The sequence below is a fragment of the Cyanistes caeruleus genome, chromosome 5 (genome assembly GCF_971803275.1).
Source record: "Cyanistes caeruleus chromosome 5, bCyaCae1.hap1.1, whole genome shotgun sequence".
NCBI classification, from domain to species: Eukaryota; Metazoa; Chordata; class Aves; order Passeriformes; family Paridae; genus Cyanistes; species Cyanistes caeruleus.
In genome coordinates this window covers 33,439,962-33,456,180 of record NC_141705.1, presented here as the reverse complement: position 1 = coordinate 33,456,180, position 16,219 = coordinate 33,439,962, and the positions used below count along the sequence as shown (strand labels likewise).

General features: G+C 33.6%; 1 protein-coding gene across 15 annotated transcripts in view; it reads left to right on the top strand.

The window, feature by feature from the left end:
- The window catches only part of TENM3 (teneurin transmembrane protein 3), an 843,796-nt gene that overhangs the window by 91,462 nt on the left and 736,115 nt on the right, over positions 1 to 16,219 (top strand). For 9 of the 15 annotated variants that reach the window (XM_086889918.1, XM_086889906.1, XM_086889899.1 and 6 more), the window contains exon 3: positions 2,980 to 3,126. The exons of the other annotated variants lie outside the window; for them this stretch is intronic. The gene's annotated coding sequence lies outside the window, so the exon portion shown is untranslated. The remainder of the gene's footprint in view (positions 1 to 2,979; positions 3,127 to 16,219) is intronic. 15 annotated transcript variants of the gene reach the window in all.

Below are 16,219 nucleotides of genomic sequence, written 5' to 3'. Positions count from 1 at the left end.
TTGAGAAAAATATTTTTTAGTTTTGTATAATCTGTTTTATATAAATCCATATAATTTAATATTTTTGCTTGTGTCTAGGTTAGTATAAAAAAGATTTCATTATTCCAGCAATTTCCTAGGCATTGAAAGCAGATCCACTATTCCTAAATAGTTTTTGCTTTTTTTCCCCAGCAGTACATACATTTTTTTTCCCTTCATGTACCATTTACTCTTCTGATACTTCATTTAACAGCTAAATATTAGGATACTGCTAAAGCTTTTTAGTACAATAGGTTGAATTTATTGGTTCTGCTACTTTTAATATTTTTTAATAGTAAAGGTCTTTAATGTACTGTCATTTCCAAGGCTGTCTCATTACTCCTTTTATACAATTAATAGACTCTATTTTCCATTATGATTTCCAGTCAAGACTGAAACAAAAGCTCTTTTTCAGAAATCCTTCTTCCATTTAGTGAGTTACTTTCCCTATCTCATCTTAGCTTTCAGTGTGCTCCTCTTGCTCTTTGTCAGCCCAAATGGAGCCCAGTCCCCCTGCACTTCTTTTGGAGTACACCCTTTTGTACCTTATTTGATACAGTAGCTGGCTTTTGTTAAAGGATGTGGTCTATGTAAATACTCCTTGGTTATCTGTGTTTCTTTTCTAACTTTAATTTCTTTGCCATTTCAAATCGGTCTGCCAGCATACAGACCACATTATAAAGTTCTTACAGCAAGATTGCACCTGATTTATGACTAGAAGTTCATCATCAATGCTACCATAACTAGTTGCTCTTTGTGTTTCCTTTGTGCATATGAAATAAAGTACATTTTTCAGCAACGTCCAAGAGACCTGACAAAATTACTACCATGAATTTCTGTTAATTTTTTTCATAAAAATATTAAATTTTCATGAGAATATTTAAATGGCAATGGAAACAGTCATCTTTCTATAATTTTATTTATTAGTAGTACATTTGCCTGTAAACAACTGCAATAATTATGACCAAATATGCAACAAATTCACTTCTGCATTGTAATACCCTAAGAATCCCATTGACTTCAGCCAGTTAAAATTGTATGGCAACCCAGAATCTGACCAATTAAAATTTAATTAGATTACTGTTAATATAGTTGAATAATGTTTCACATAAGGAATGCTGAAATTAAAAAAAACCTGAAACATTGTATTGTTTAAGAAAGTTAAATTCCCTCCTCCTTCATGGCGCAATATGTAAGTGTTGCTTTGCAATATTTTAGTTCCGTTAAATGTCTCCTTATGAAAAACAAACATCCTGATTTATTATTGCTTTGCAGAGTAATTGTTAATGAGTGAAATTTCACTGATGATTAAAATCCATTTTCTAAAGCATAATTTTTCTCTTATGGAGACTAAGTGCCTTTGTAATAGGCATGTTTAGGTTTAAAATTATTATTGCTCCTACATCACTTACTATTTAGTGTGCATTAGAAGAATAATTTAATGAAATTTAAGGAATTTTTCTTTATTGTTAATATATTAATAATGCCATATATTTGAAGTATCTTTAAAACTTTTAGACTGCTTCCCTTCAGCAGGAAATAGCTTCCCCATATAGTATATTTTAGTTATATATTCCACATTTATATATATTTATGTCAGCTGAAAATTACCAAGTTATTTGGACTTGACACAATGCTAAAAAAATTTAGAAGTCACATTTTTTGCCATACTGAATCAAGGTGCTTGTATATGTGTTTTGAGATTTATTCTTAACATGAGATATCACACATTCTTTTCCCCACAAAAAAAAAAAAAAGAATATATATATATACAGGACTTATATATATAAATATATATACATACACATATATATATATATATATATATATATATAGTGTGTGCGTGTGTGTGCATGAATATATATATAAGAATATATATGTCTATAAAATACAGATGTTTCTTTATTTTGATAGAGTTGTCATTGAAGCAATGTATTCTGCAATTGAGATCAAGGAGCTGTGCAAAGGAAAGCTTTTTACACCATCTAGAAAATAGGAATATTTAAATCTGCAGCTAAAATCCATTATATTCCCAGATATTTGTGGTTTCATTGTAAGGAGTGCTACTTTTAAAAGTCATAAGGGAGAGAAACACGGTGAGACTTTGTTTCAGATTCACATCTGTGTTACTGTTATGTTTTTAATTATAGGTAGACCAGATAGCTTTGAGGTTAAATGTCTTTAATTACTTCAGTTTCATTCTCTTGTAATTTATGATAATTTTAAATTATTTAGCCACAAGTTTTCTAGTGCAACCTATTTAAATCAAGAGGCAGATAATAAATGCTTGAGAAAGATATTGTACTCCATAGTCTATATGTAGAATAAACTATTCTACAGTCTATTCTCTGAATGATGTAGGTATTCAAATTGCAAATGATATAAAAGGTATTTGATTTTAGTTTAAATGCATTAATAAGTATTTACATGTTCATCTTAATTTTCTTACACTGGTAGTTGTGAGTGCTTTGACATTACTGTGATGAAAGTTAGATGAGTCTTGCATTTGGTTTCTATTTTTTTGACATAACACATACAGGCATCATAGGACACTATGGGATTGAAGAGAAAATATGTAACAAGATAAAAAGCAGGGTAGCTTTATGAAGAAAGACATAATCAGGTAATAAGAGAACTGAAATATATCTTGATAATTCTAGTCTAACATAACTAATTCCAGTCTAACATATCTACTTATATATCCAGCCACTAATTTTACTTACATGTTGGAGAAACAGATTAAATAGTTACAAAGGCTGAGGTACATTTATAGGAGCATGAAAGAAAAAGCAGGGAAAACCTTGAGGCAAACCTCACAGTGAGAGAGAGCTATAGGGAGAAGCAGAATATGACATGCTACAACAAAGCATCACCAAAAAAAACAGTGTGAAGGCAAGTGGCATGAGAAAGAAAATAAGAGGGAGACATCTCTGTAACACCTATGTATTCCTTATCTTGCAGCATCTGTTTTCTAAAATTGATGAGGCAAAAGGATTTGCTCTACTGTACTGAAGTCTGTTGCAGTTGAAGGCTCACAGTTTCTCTTGATTGCCTACTTTAAATCCTGCAGCTCCCATGCCTGCAAGAGGTACTGTAAGGACTCCAAGGGTAAGGGTTTGTTTGGTTAATCTTCTCAGATGCCATAGTAGGTGATAGGTAACTGCCTGTCAGTGCCAGCATCTTATTGATTGAAATTCTCAACAGCGCCATTTCTCATTCTTTTCACCAAAGACGATATTATTTTTATATGTTTTTTGATGTTATATTGAACACCATTTAAAGGACATTACCATTCTCAATTATATCTTTCCATTAAAACTTGGAGAAAAATGTGAACAAATTTTTCAAAATAGATCCATTCCAGGCATTTGGGATGAAAAATAACGTTTTCTCTCTTTTTTTTTTTTTTTTTGTTTTGTTTTATTTTGTTAGGTTTTTTGTTGTTGTTATTTTGTTTTAATCTTCAGAAATAGGTTTTCCTGTTTCAACAGACTATAGCTAGTAGTTACTTAAGAAGAACATGTTTATGTTATCTAGATTGCAAAATCTGGAATAAAGCATGGGGATTTTGTAAAAATCATAGGATTCAAAAAGGAATCTTATTTTGAAGGATGCATAATAGCAATACTTTATAGAATTTCGTAGTCATTAAGAGAATAATGGCTACTCACATTTCCCAAATGCAGTCATCCAATGTTTAGAGAAATCTTTATGAAGAAAATGACCAGACATAAAAAGTCCTTCTCTTGTAAGTGCAGGCACTTAATTGACTGCTCTGATCATTAAAATAAATTAGACTACATTCTCCACTACTCCCCATGGAACTTTTATCTCAAGAGAAAATTGTAAAACAATTCAGTGTTGCAATGCAAAACAGAAAACCATGTTTTCTATACAGTAGCTGTGCCAAAGTATGCACATTTCTTTTTTCCATTGTCTTTGCTCTGTCGTCCCTTAAACCAGATTACTTAAACTGTGTCACTTTCTTTCTCTCTCTCTGTCTCTCTCACACCCCCCTACTTGACAAGACAGAGTTCAATGTCTGCTTCAATCATGCTAGAGTATTTTTGATTTATCAAAGTAGTCTAACTTTTTAATAAGGTTTAAGAACCATAGCTGGAGGTAGCAATTCTAGTAAACTCTGCTTCCAAGATGCCACATTTGTTGTGACTGATTAATTAATTTTGCATTCCACATGCTAATGTTGTATTTCTTCTGCTCAAGTCTGTTCTAGTAATATAGTATAACTCATTTTATCATCACAGAAAGCACAATGATACAACTGTCGAGGTAACTCTTATACCTCTATTGGATTTTTTAACTGGGGAGTGTTTTGGCGGGGGGGAGCTGTTTGTTTTTTACTTATTATCAAAGATTCCATGTCTTTAGTTTCCTTTCATTTACTTTTCTAAGGTGATCTTAAAAAAATTGTATTCACTTTCTAGGTGCTATTTAAATCTTAGAAAAGCAGGGCTTGAAGGTATCTCAAGAGGTCATTTAATCTTCTGCCAAAGGCAAAATCTGCTCTGCTAAAGTCATTCCTGTCAAACATTTTTTTCACTTGCTTCTAAAGACCTCTGACATCTCTGACAAATTTTTATGATGCCTTTCTGTAATCATAGTTTGAAGGTTTTTTGATAGTGCATAATTTGAGTTTTTCTTATTACAGTTTAAATTCAATAAATCTTGCCCTGTTAAACAAGACTGTAAAGAATATTTCTTTTCCCCTCATTCATGTATCCTTCAGCAGTCTCTTTTTTTTCCCCTAAATCCATGCTTCCTATAATTTTCTGAGCTGTATCTTCCACAAAGCTACATTCCTAAAATTGGACCCAAGAAGCACCTGGTGTGTTTCCAGTGACAGAGAGGACAGAAAACTGATTTCCTATGTATTGCAAGCTACCTTTTATTGCAGTTCCAAATCCAATTACTTTTTTCATAGCAGTGAAATGTATGTTGACTTATGTGAATCTGTGATCTTCTATACCTCATATTCCTTTCTACATAATTATCAGCAAAATAATCCCTGTCATGCAGTTGGTCATTCTTGCCTAAGTGCTGTGTCCTCAATCAAAGGATTTGATCAGCTGCTTGATCTCATTGCCTCTGCTCTGAGACATATAAATAACCTTAATCATGAACAGCTTAATATTTAATCATATTTAATCATAGTACTTCTGCAAAAGTGTAATCATACTATTTGAGCCACTGCCATGTTTGTAATTTACAGATTTCTGGAAGCTGTGTTCTGTAATATTTGTGAATAATTTCTGAATTTGTGAACCATTTTTCAGACTTTCAAAGTTTCATTGGGAGTTTTAAATTGATATGTTTATCTTTATATATATATACTATATATATATATATATATATATACTATTATTTATTAGATCTTTGTCATACAGAAAGCACTTTAAAAAGAGGCAGAAAAAATGATAGTGTTGCCATTTGTCAGATTTCTTAAAAGACTGACTATAAAGCATCTATTTCAACTTCATTTTCTTTTCATAACTTGATTTTCTTTTCATTTCATCTCTTTCTGAGGCTTTTTGTAGGTTTATTAGTTTACTTTTAAAAATACATTACTAATTTTTGTACATTTCATAAGAAGATAATGCTTTGTGTCAAATTAATTACAAAAGGAATTAAATATGGAATATGCAAAGACAAAAACCCTACAGATCTCTATGCTTATATAGAAATGATAATCATAGGAATACATAAGTGTGCCTTTTCGATGCCACAGTGATTTTATTTTATCAAAGTATCTTTCAAGACTTGTTACACACAGTGGAGATCAATGAGTAGCTTTAAGATACTTCTTCACCTTCCCCCTCTTCATGAATTTCATCTCCTGACAAAGATCTCGATTAAAGAGTTTCATCATTTTCATTAGGAAAGAGAAAGAATGACTCATCTTGGATTCTTTAAAGATATAGCACTGCATATTACTGTAAATTGACTTCCTAACATTTATATCATTGTTTTGGTTTTGAGGATCTAAAGTTGTATTCAAAGACAATTTGTTACATTTCGGGCTGTGCTCTGTTCTCAGTTTAAAATGATTATTCTCATCTCCCAAATTCAAGCTCCTGTAGATTGGCATAAAGCAATGAAGCTAGGAAAATAAAGCTGTTTTTAGAAAAGAGGACTAGGGGGCTTATGTTCAACACATATACCAACAACTGTTAAAGTTCCTCAGGCTGTATTCAGCCACACTAAGGTGTGACTGATTTTGGACAGTTATTTTGGCCACATCAACATGAAGTTCTGGATTTAAAATATGACACTTTGGGAGTGGATCTTGCATGTATCTCTTCAAATTCAGCAGATTTTTCTCTGGAGACTTGCTTAGTAGCCTGCTACTTATAAAAATGTGGCTGTTCCACTGTCAGATTTATTTGAAAACGTAATGTTGTTTAAATATAATTGTTCTCAATACATGAGTTAAATAAATGCGACAGAACTTTAGAATGGTGCGTGTGATGCAGGTGCCTCTGGTTTTTCCCAGCTATGAGTTCTCTCTTTCAGCAAAAAGAGGGGACATCATTTACCTTTCCTCTTCCTTTGCTCCCTCATTTACTTTTTCTTTCCCAGCTTCTGCACTGCACTTGTCTGCCCTTTCATCAGCTACAGTATTTCTATGTTCCTCTCTGAGCCACTGAACAATTTTAAAAGGCAGAAAATTACCCAGGTTGATTTTGCTGCCATTTTAGTAAGTACTACTTCTGTTCAGAGGCGCTCAATGCTAACACAGTACTGAAGAGGGTGGAATACAAGACCAGGAGTTGTTCTATTGGTTCAGCAGCTTCTTTTGGCAGCTAAGCTCTCACTAAGCTGAATAAAAATACTGCTTGTCCCTGCAAGTCTCGTTTTCCTTATCTCCATAAATGATCATGTCTTCAAGATGATGACTGGCAAAAGGCAGCTTTTGTCTAACCTGTAAATCATTCATCCCTAATACATACTAATCAAGATGTACTTACTCGTTGTCACAAACAAGGTAATGTAATCAAATAATCAAATAGAAGAAATCATCAGCTACAAATAATGACATAGAACTAGAAAATTATGTTAGTCCTTTTTATGTAACTCAGTCTCTGGAAATTGAAGGAGATGCAGTCCTTGAATTTATTTGCAAAAACATGCAACGCACAATCCCAAAACACACACAGCTCAAATTAGCATTTAATGGAAAGATATGACCAAAATTAACATTAATTTAGACTATTTTTTTATGCAGTGGTTGTTGGCAGCTGGGTTTGGTTTTTCATGTCTTTTGCATTTGGTGGAGCTTTTTTCTTTTTTTTTTTGTTAAGTTGATGGTTTAGCTTAATTTTCCTCCTATTTCCTCTGTTCTTCGAGTCTTTGGGATTTTTTGTTTATTTTTGCATTTTTATGTGTGGTTTTAGTTCTTGATGGGGTGGCTGTTCTTGCTTGGCTTTGCATTTGTTCTGATTACTATTTTATTACGTTAATCTAAATTTTGGTTTGCTACTGATGTCTTCTAGGGATTTCTGCAGCTTATAGTTTTTCTTAAGTTAAGCAGCTGATGCATGTAAAATTTGACATCCATTTTTATAATGGAGGCATCTTTTTTTGATTTAGTGACAAATGACTCAATTTCTGTTCTGTGATCTCACTCTCAAGGAATTGCTAATAATAAGGAATTGTCACATCATACATCTGACACATATCAAGAATAATGGTAAAGGAGATAGTTTATCACTGTAATCATTCAACTTCAGCAGAAAAAATATATTTAAGTGGTATTTGTTATTAATACTGGTATACAAGACCACAGTGACAAAACAGTCATTTGGGCTGCCACTAAAACACATGTATTTGCTTTGGGGCCCAAAATAACTCCAAATAAAGTACCATGCAAACCAGTTTGCCAGTTTTCTATGCAAAATGAGGTATTACACACCAGGTGCTTAGTTGCTTTCTTTAGCTATGCCAAACTTTTCTAAGGATGAAGACTTTTTTAGAAGAAATGTAAATATGTAGTATGAATCTGTAGATATTACTACATAGAAGTAATTGAAGAGGTTATTCATCAAAACATGCTTCCTTCAAATGACCATCTTCCATACTTCAGTGACAGTTATCAGTCTTTGGTGAACATCAAAGAAATAAATTACAGAATACAAGCACTCTGAATCAAATAGGGGAAAACATATATTTCAAAATAAGCACTTGACAAAAATAATGAATATTTGAACTCAAAGAGTGAATTAGACTATTGAGCTTAATGGCTACTGACTTGCATTGTTATATAAGTTAGAGATTTTGTAGTTGTTTTGAATTCCTGCACTCTTGGCAGACTCTGCTGGAAGTTACCATAAAAATATTATTCTCTGTCTCTAAAAATTAGCTGATATTGCTCACAGATTTTCTTCTCTTATGAAAAGCAACATGAATTCATGAAGATAGCAGTGAGAAATGACTTCTGCTTTGGGAAAAATTGCAGTTTAAGAGGTAGTGGAAAAGCTCAAGATTTCACTTAAATCACCATTCTGAATTAATGGCTGAGAGCGGTGAAAACTTCCCATGATACATTTCATACCTTAGCAATAGATTTATTTTGCTTTTTGAACATATTTTTCAGATCCGTCTAAAAAGTGCACAGAAGGGAACTTGCACGTATGATCATCTGTGTAAGCTAGATGAATCAGAACAGTCCACAATTCTAGAATTTTAGAATCTAGAAAACAAGAATTTATCTTGTTGGATGTGACCACAAGGGGGAAAAAAAATGTATAATTCTAGACTAGATAGATATTCCTATGATATTTAGATTTATGAAATCTGAAACATCACGGCTATTGTTTATGCTAGAGTTGAATCTGGTGAAAGATGTTAAATACCATAAGAAGGACTTCTACAGGTACATAAGCAACAAAAGGAAGACAAGAGAAATCAGGAGACTGGTGATGAATGGGACAGTGTACAGGTGATAGTATGGAGAAAGCTGAAGTACTGAATACGTTCTTTGACCCAGTCTTTACTTGTAAAAAAGCCTTCAGAAATACCTGCTGGGAACCAGGGGGTAAATCTGGAGCAGGAAACGTGTACCCTCAGTGGAAGAGGATCAGCTCAGGGAATACTTAAATAATCTGGATGTGCATAAGTCCATGAGCAGTGATGGGCTGCATCCATTAAAGCTGATGCCATTGCAAGTCAGCATTAATTCACAAGCGGAAGTTTGACATTAGCAGCCTGATAACCTTCTGTGATGGAGTGTCTGGCTTGGTGGATGAAGAGGGAGTAGATTTTGTCTATTTAGATTTCAGTAAGTCTTTTGACACTGAATCCCATAATACTTTCATAAAGAAGCTGTGGAAGTGTGGGCTGGATGAGCAGACAGGTGAGCTTAAAAAATGGGTGACGGGTCAAGGCCAGAGGGTTGTGACCAGTGACTGAGGTCTAGATGGAGTCCAGGATCCCCAGATGTATCCCATGGGTCAATACTGAGTCAAATCCAGTTCAGCATGGATGATTGGTTAACTGCAAATGAACAGTAAAATCTTTTAATTCATTACTTTTAAAATCTTTATTATGTTTGGACAAATTCTGGTTTGTGCTTATTTAGCTTTCTGATGAAAATGGATGACATAAAGCTAAGAAAAATATGGTTTATTGTATTTTGATTCAGATGTCTTCTGTTATTTATATAGACCGAGATTGGAAAGCAAACATATCTGACAAAGTATTTCCAGACAAACAAGAGCAAAGACAACAAAAACTTTATAGGTTTTCCCTTTCCTTTTCTTTTTTCCCTTTTCCTTTCTTTTTTTTTCCTTTTTTGTGTGGTTGTACAGTGATTTTGCTTGAGCTCATAATGAAGTGCTTTTGATCAGCACTAAAAAAGGTCTATTGGTTGAGTCCTTATATGCAAAACTTGTGATGAGAATAAACTTCAAGGTTTCAGAATGCACTTATCTGATCTACTGTATGAATAAGTGTCAGGTCCCAGAGCAGATTGCATAAATCTTTCTGGTTCAGCTTGGTGAGTGCAAAGCTTAATACCCACAGGCTTGCAATCTTTTTGAAGGTAATTATAATTCAGCACCAGCTTTGCATCCTGGATGAAGGTTCGCCTTGAACACAAAGTATTGTGTGCCAGTGATCAAAATACCCAAAAGGTTGCCAGTCTTGCAATTCTTAAATGTGCAAAATGATGTTAAAATGCTACATTCACTCAACTAAGCTGTAAATTCACTTACTGTAGATTGAAGGCACAGTTCTACTTCATATGCCAGAAACTAATTTCAATCATAGGTTTTTGGGTTTTTTCCGTACTCTATGGTGCAGCATAGCTCAGAGATTTACTTAAAGTTTATAAGTGGTAAGTTTAAGATTTCATGACATTTTTTTCTTATTTGCACGTTCTGGTAAGAATTACTGCCTGAGGAAGCAAATATGTACTTAATTTTCTAAGTAAATAGAGGTGGTTGATGTTCATCCATGATTGTTTAGGATACATTTGCAGTCATACTATACGGAGTTTGAAGATTTAGTTGTTGATAAGGAACAATATATTGCTTTATTATCTGTTTGTTTTGACTCTTCATCTAGGTAATAGTCCCAAACTTTTCAGTTTCACAGTTCTGCTAAAAAAAATTTACTGTGTTTTTTTTAAATTTACTGTGAACTATAAGTTTTGTAATGTCACCTGTCTCCAACCTCTGACTACCAAAATACTGAAGATAACAGATAATAGATCTTTTTATTGTAACAGTCTATCAAAAATACTCTTAAATCTCTATTAGCCTCATACAAAATATTTTCTTTATTAAACTGAGGTACTTTGTGATCTCAAATGTTAAAAAATATACTGTTGAAAATTTCATTCTTCTTTTAAGAATGTACCATAAACAAAGTATAGCTCAAAATTCATAACATTATTTTAGTAATTCTTTATATTTGTTTTTGGGTGATTATAAAGTAAAAACTAATCTGCAAAATCACTGATTCACATAAGGTCATGCTTCCAACCCTTTATCAAACATAATTTAAGCCTAATTTACTTGACCAATTTAATTGTCCCTTGGCAGTAAAATTTTTAATCATTTTGTTTCAACTTCAGTACATTCTTAGGAAAGGAATATAAGCTTATTTTGCTTGGAAAACAATTCCATTTGTCATTTCTATAACCTGTTGAGAGGTACTACAGAACACTTCTTCCCTGGCTTTGTTATCACATCCAAAACATTGTCTGTAAGGTCAAATGAAGAGCAAAATTTGTTATAAATATGTAGACTTAAACTGCTTTATCAGGTCAGTAAGTGCACTCCCTCTTCCACTAAAAAGAAACAAAAATATTCCTAAAAGTTGTGAGCTTTAGAGATACCTTTGGAGAAGTGTACTGATATGAGTTAGAATGACTCAAAGTTTAGCTATATCATACTTTTACGTCCTGATTTAATTTTATATTGATTCAATGACTATTTATTGTGTATAGTAATATAGTGTCCCTGTACTGTTACACAGATATTAGGTGCTGTAAGGTAGATAAATAGCCATAAAAGGACCTTACCCATCACAGTGGTACCATTATAGTCACTTAAGTTACACTTAAAACTTAAAAGGTTGGCGAACTCATTCATTTTTTGGGTAAACATGCTAATATGAACTGATGTTTACATTCTTACTATTGCCTGTTTATCTCTCTTTTTCTTTTCATATAGATAAACATACATACACAGATACGTACAATTATATGTAGTGTGTGTGTGTGTTCATGTTTTATTAAATCTTCTCTGGCAGTTGTACCTTTTCTGTTGATATGTAGTATTTCACCAGAGGCTAGAAAAAGAATCATCACTGAGTCTCATGTTCTTCAATATATTCATCAAGCTCATGTACAGTATAAAGTTGTAGTTGAATTCCATTTGGGTTGCTGTAAGGAAGTTCCAGCAAAGTTTATCAGATTTCACTCTTGTGTTTGTACTTAAATCAGTATAAATAGTATTTATACTGTGATAACACCAGTCCAACCAGGGGCTGTAGTAAGATCACTGTTTTCATAAAAAAAATCCTACCTATTACTGAGTCTGTTAGAACAGTAAAGCTTCTTACGTTGGGACACGACTTTGGAGGTCATGTTGTTCTCATGCTAACAAGAAGACTCTATTCCAACCTAACCTGCAGCATAGGTCAGTAATAAGCAAAATCTTTCACTACTTCTGTTTCCCTAAATTTCTAAAGTTATCCGAGGTGATATTATCAAAGCCAAAAGGACATTTTCCTAGATAGATTCATTTTATTTAGTTACATGAAACTGTGATCTGTAAAAAGTGAGGTAGTTTAAATTTTTAAACTTTTGGACAGGGACATATTATCACCCCCTTCAAATTAGTTCATACTGTCAAACTTCTACAATAAAGAATTTTTAAGGTTCTTCTGTTTGCCAAAGGTGAAACTGTTTCGCCTAAATTTGAGGAAACAGTTTTGCAGTTACCAGGACTACCAAGCATGTAAAATTATGATTTTGGAAACAAGTGAATGCCATTCTTGTACTCAAATTTTTATATTCTGTTGCTTTTTTAAAAAATAATTTTATTATACATGCTATTTATCTCAAGGAGAAACAGAAACATATACCACAGATTTTAAAAAAAAAAAAATCCCATAATAAGGAAAAATGAAAAAGCTAGACCAGTGAAATACATTGATATAACAGCCATGTTTAAAAAAATTGGAATGAAATACTTGAGTCCAGTGTTATGCTGATAATACCACAGTATTCAGGAATAATTATGGGGAAAACACTGAAATGATTTTTCAGGTACTTTTTTCTTTCCCCTTTTTATTTCATATGCAGAAAGCATATCCATTTTGCAGTGAAGGCTCAGGCAACCAAGGCTCCTTTCATGGAAATAAGATGCTCACTTGACAGTAGTGTCCTTAGAAATGTGAACTGAGATTCTCCACTCCGGTGAGTCAGGAGTTCCTAAGGTCACACAGGGCAGCAGAACTGTAGGTGCCTGCTGTTCCTGAACAGTCTATGGAATGAGACATGATTCTTACACATAGCTCTCTTGGCTCTGAATACATAAGGTCTACCTGAACAACACTTCATTTTACCCAATAATTGCCTCAGTTTCTCATCTAGTCAGTTAATGAGATCAGAATCTCATGTATTTCCCTATTTCTGTATAGTGTTGCTGCTTCCTCTGTTGTGACTTCAGATCTTACTGTTTATGATAAATCTTACCAGTTTAGTCACCAGGTTTTGAGCAGTCTGTCAACATTTTAAGAAAACAAACATTAGCAATATGATCTGAAACTGCATTCCCTTTTGAAACACTTGGCACTTTGTATCAGAAAGTTAGTAGTATTCTCTGTTTATTTTCATAAATATTTTTAAAACATCTTATCCTTTGAGAATGGCTATCAGTATATTCTTTCCCCTGCTGGAGATGGTGTCAGTAAAAGCATAGCACATTTACAGCTTGTGACAAGTCCTTGACTGACTGTATCCAGCAAGGGGTGCTTACAAATGCAACAGTCAAACTCTTTCCCTGAGAGACTGTGCTTTTGCTTTACAAGGTCCAGCTTCTGCTAACTTAGTGAACAATTTGATATCTTGTTTCAGAATCTCTGTTTTGAGCAGGTACATTAGACAACATCAAACTAGCCCCCTCCAAGAAAGCTTGTTATATATGAATATCCTTGAGCTTACGTGAGATGCTATGAATCCGGTTCAGGTAGCATTTTTTTTGTGTTGTGAAGGCAAAATTGTAGTTGAACTTAAAATTCTTGCTGGTTCTTGGAGCATAGGTAATGTACAGCTACTGAAAAAAACACGAAGGGGAAGGCAAAAGGGAATAAATCCCACTGCTTGTAGCTCCTAGGTCCTTAAAGTATACGGATTGATTTGGCTTTGGTTTTTGTGGGGCCTTTTGTTTTGGTCCAGTTTGGTTTTTTTAATAAATGGAGTATTTCTCATGTTTTCTAAGAACATCTTGTAGCAAAATTCACTCTTCTTTTCCCAGTCTAACTGATAAATTTTTTACTAGCGTTTGCCCTTACAATAGGTGAATCTAATAGATGAAAGAATAAAATTCACAGTGGGAATAGATGAAAACCCATGCTGATTCATGTGTATGTTACCAAATTAACACCATAATCCTTCACCTCTTGCCTCTTATCTAGTTACATATGTCCTCTGGTTGCTGTCTGAGAATTTGTCTGCCTTCTTTAAGCTACCTTGAATGATAACAGTGATTTCAATTGGAGTGTTTATCTCAAAAGACACTTTTCCAATTGAATTCAGCATATTAAAAAAATGTTTTTAATGTTCCTGATTCCTATAGTTAGACTGCATTTCTTAAACAGGAATCAAATTTGCTGTCTGATTTAACATAAAAATACTGGGAACAGTGTTTCCTTACAGTATTAGAGATGATACACATCTGTCCAAATTTTTATGACTGGTATATTTTTATAAATTGTATCATTTTTATAAATTGTATGCTTATATCTGACGAACTGTTATGAACATATTTCTGGCAGTCCATCTGTCCTGATTTTGGTAGGCTGAAGATACCACTTTAGGTAAATGTGGTCAGTTGGAACAATCAAAACTGGATTTTGAATATCTAACTTAATAGAGAGTCTTCACCAACCTTAGTAAATATTTTTTTACTCTGTTAGAGCAAAGTATTTTTATGTAGCTATTAGTTAAATTCAAATGTGAATGCTACTAAAAATTGAATAACACTTTCTTATGTCAATATGGGATTAAAATCCCTTTTGTTACTTCCATATGTTTGGTCCATATCAAAACAAAGTACCTTGTAAAAATAATCACTACAACTGGAAATACTGGTTGACATCCATTCAACTTCCTAACATTACTAAAATTCCATTATAAACCAACCCATTATATTTTCCAAGGTTAGACTTCTAAAAATAAGGAAAATTATAAAGCTTTTGGCTTTTAAGACACAAAGATGGGCACTGTCAATATGCCTAAAACTTGGATTTTAAAATAATTTAAAAGACATACAGATGAGGGTAGTAAAAGTGTTAAATATCATTTGGTTTAGTTGGAAGATAAAGATACAATTAATTTTTGAGTAAGAAAGAAGGAAATTCTCCTGCTTCTACTTGATGGCTTGAAAATGATGACTACTAGTAAGGATGTAGAAAAAATGGATTGGAACCAGTCAGGCAGCAATTCTAATAAGCATGTGGGTCTAAGGCTTCCTATGAGTAGATTTCTTGTGACAAGTATAAACATGACTTAACATGGCAGACCTTGATGAATATCAAGAACAAAGACTGTGAAGTGTGATTATTGTGAACAGGTTCACATGCTTCTGTAGCAATACTGAAACAGCAGGCATCAAGGAATGTTCAGTATAATAAACATATCAAGCTGAAGGATCCTTCATCTGTATCTCTGCTTCTTATTATCCAAAATAGAGCATTCTCACTATATTTTATGTGATTAAGTGAATCATTTCCTACAGATGCACAGTGAGCTCCACTTCTGAATTAATTAGTGTATCTATATATGTGTGTTGTCTCTACAAAAACGATTCTGTTGGTCAAAAATTACAGGAGTCCTGAAGTCTTTGCCTAATATGAAATTAATACCTAGGGTTGTTTTATTCACCCAAAAAAACAAGACAATGACTAATGCAACCTGAAGTTCTCACTCTTTAGGCTTAGGCAGCATAAAGTTTAGGGGTAAGAATCTATTGCTGAGAATACTGTATTACTAACCCCAGAATTCAAGTTGATATCATTAACCTTGACAAAGCAAACATGACTCACCAGTGCCTGTTTTCCCCTAGTCTGTTCTATTTTTATTTTTGAGGTATGTAAATTTTAATGGCAGTACAGAATGTTTTCCTTTGATTACTAGAGTAGGTGTGTTTCTCTTTCCAGCACATAGTGAGCATTGCTGTGGTTTAGGAGCGATATTCCCCAAACCTGTGCCCCCACTGAGACTCTCTAAGCCATGCACTGCTCTGTCACTCCCTGCTTTCCCTTCGCCCCACCCCATGTGGCAAGCTGGAGAGACCTGGAGGTGCATAAGTGAAAGATCACCAGTTGAGATAAGGGCAACGTTTTGGGAACAGCAATGAAACAAGGAAACACAGTAGCAGCAGCAATAGTAATGGCAAAGGGAGTGAGAGAGAACAGATTCACATGGCAAGGACAACGCACCACACCAGGTAGC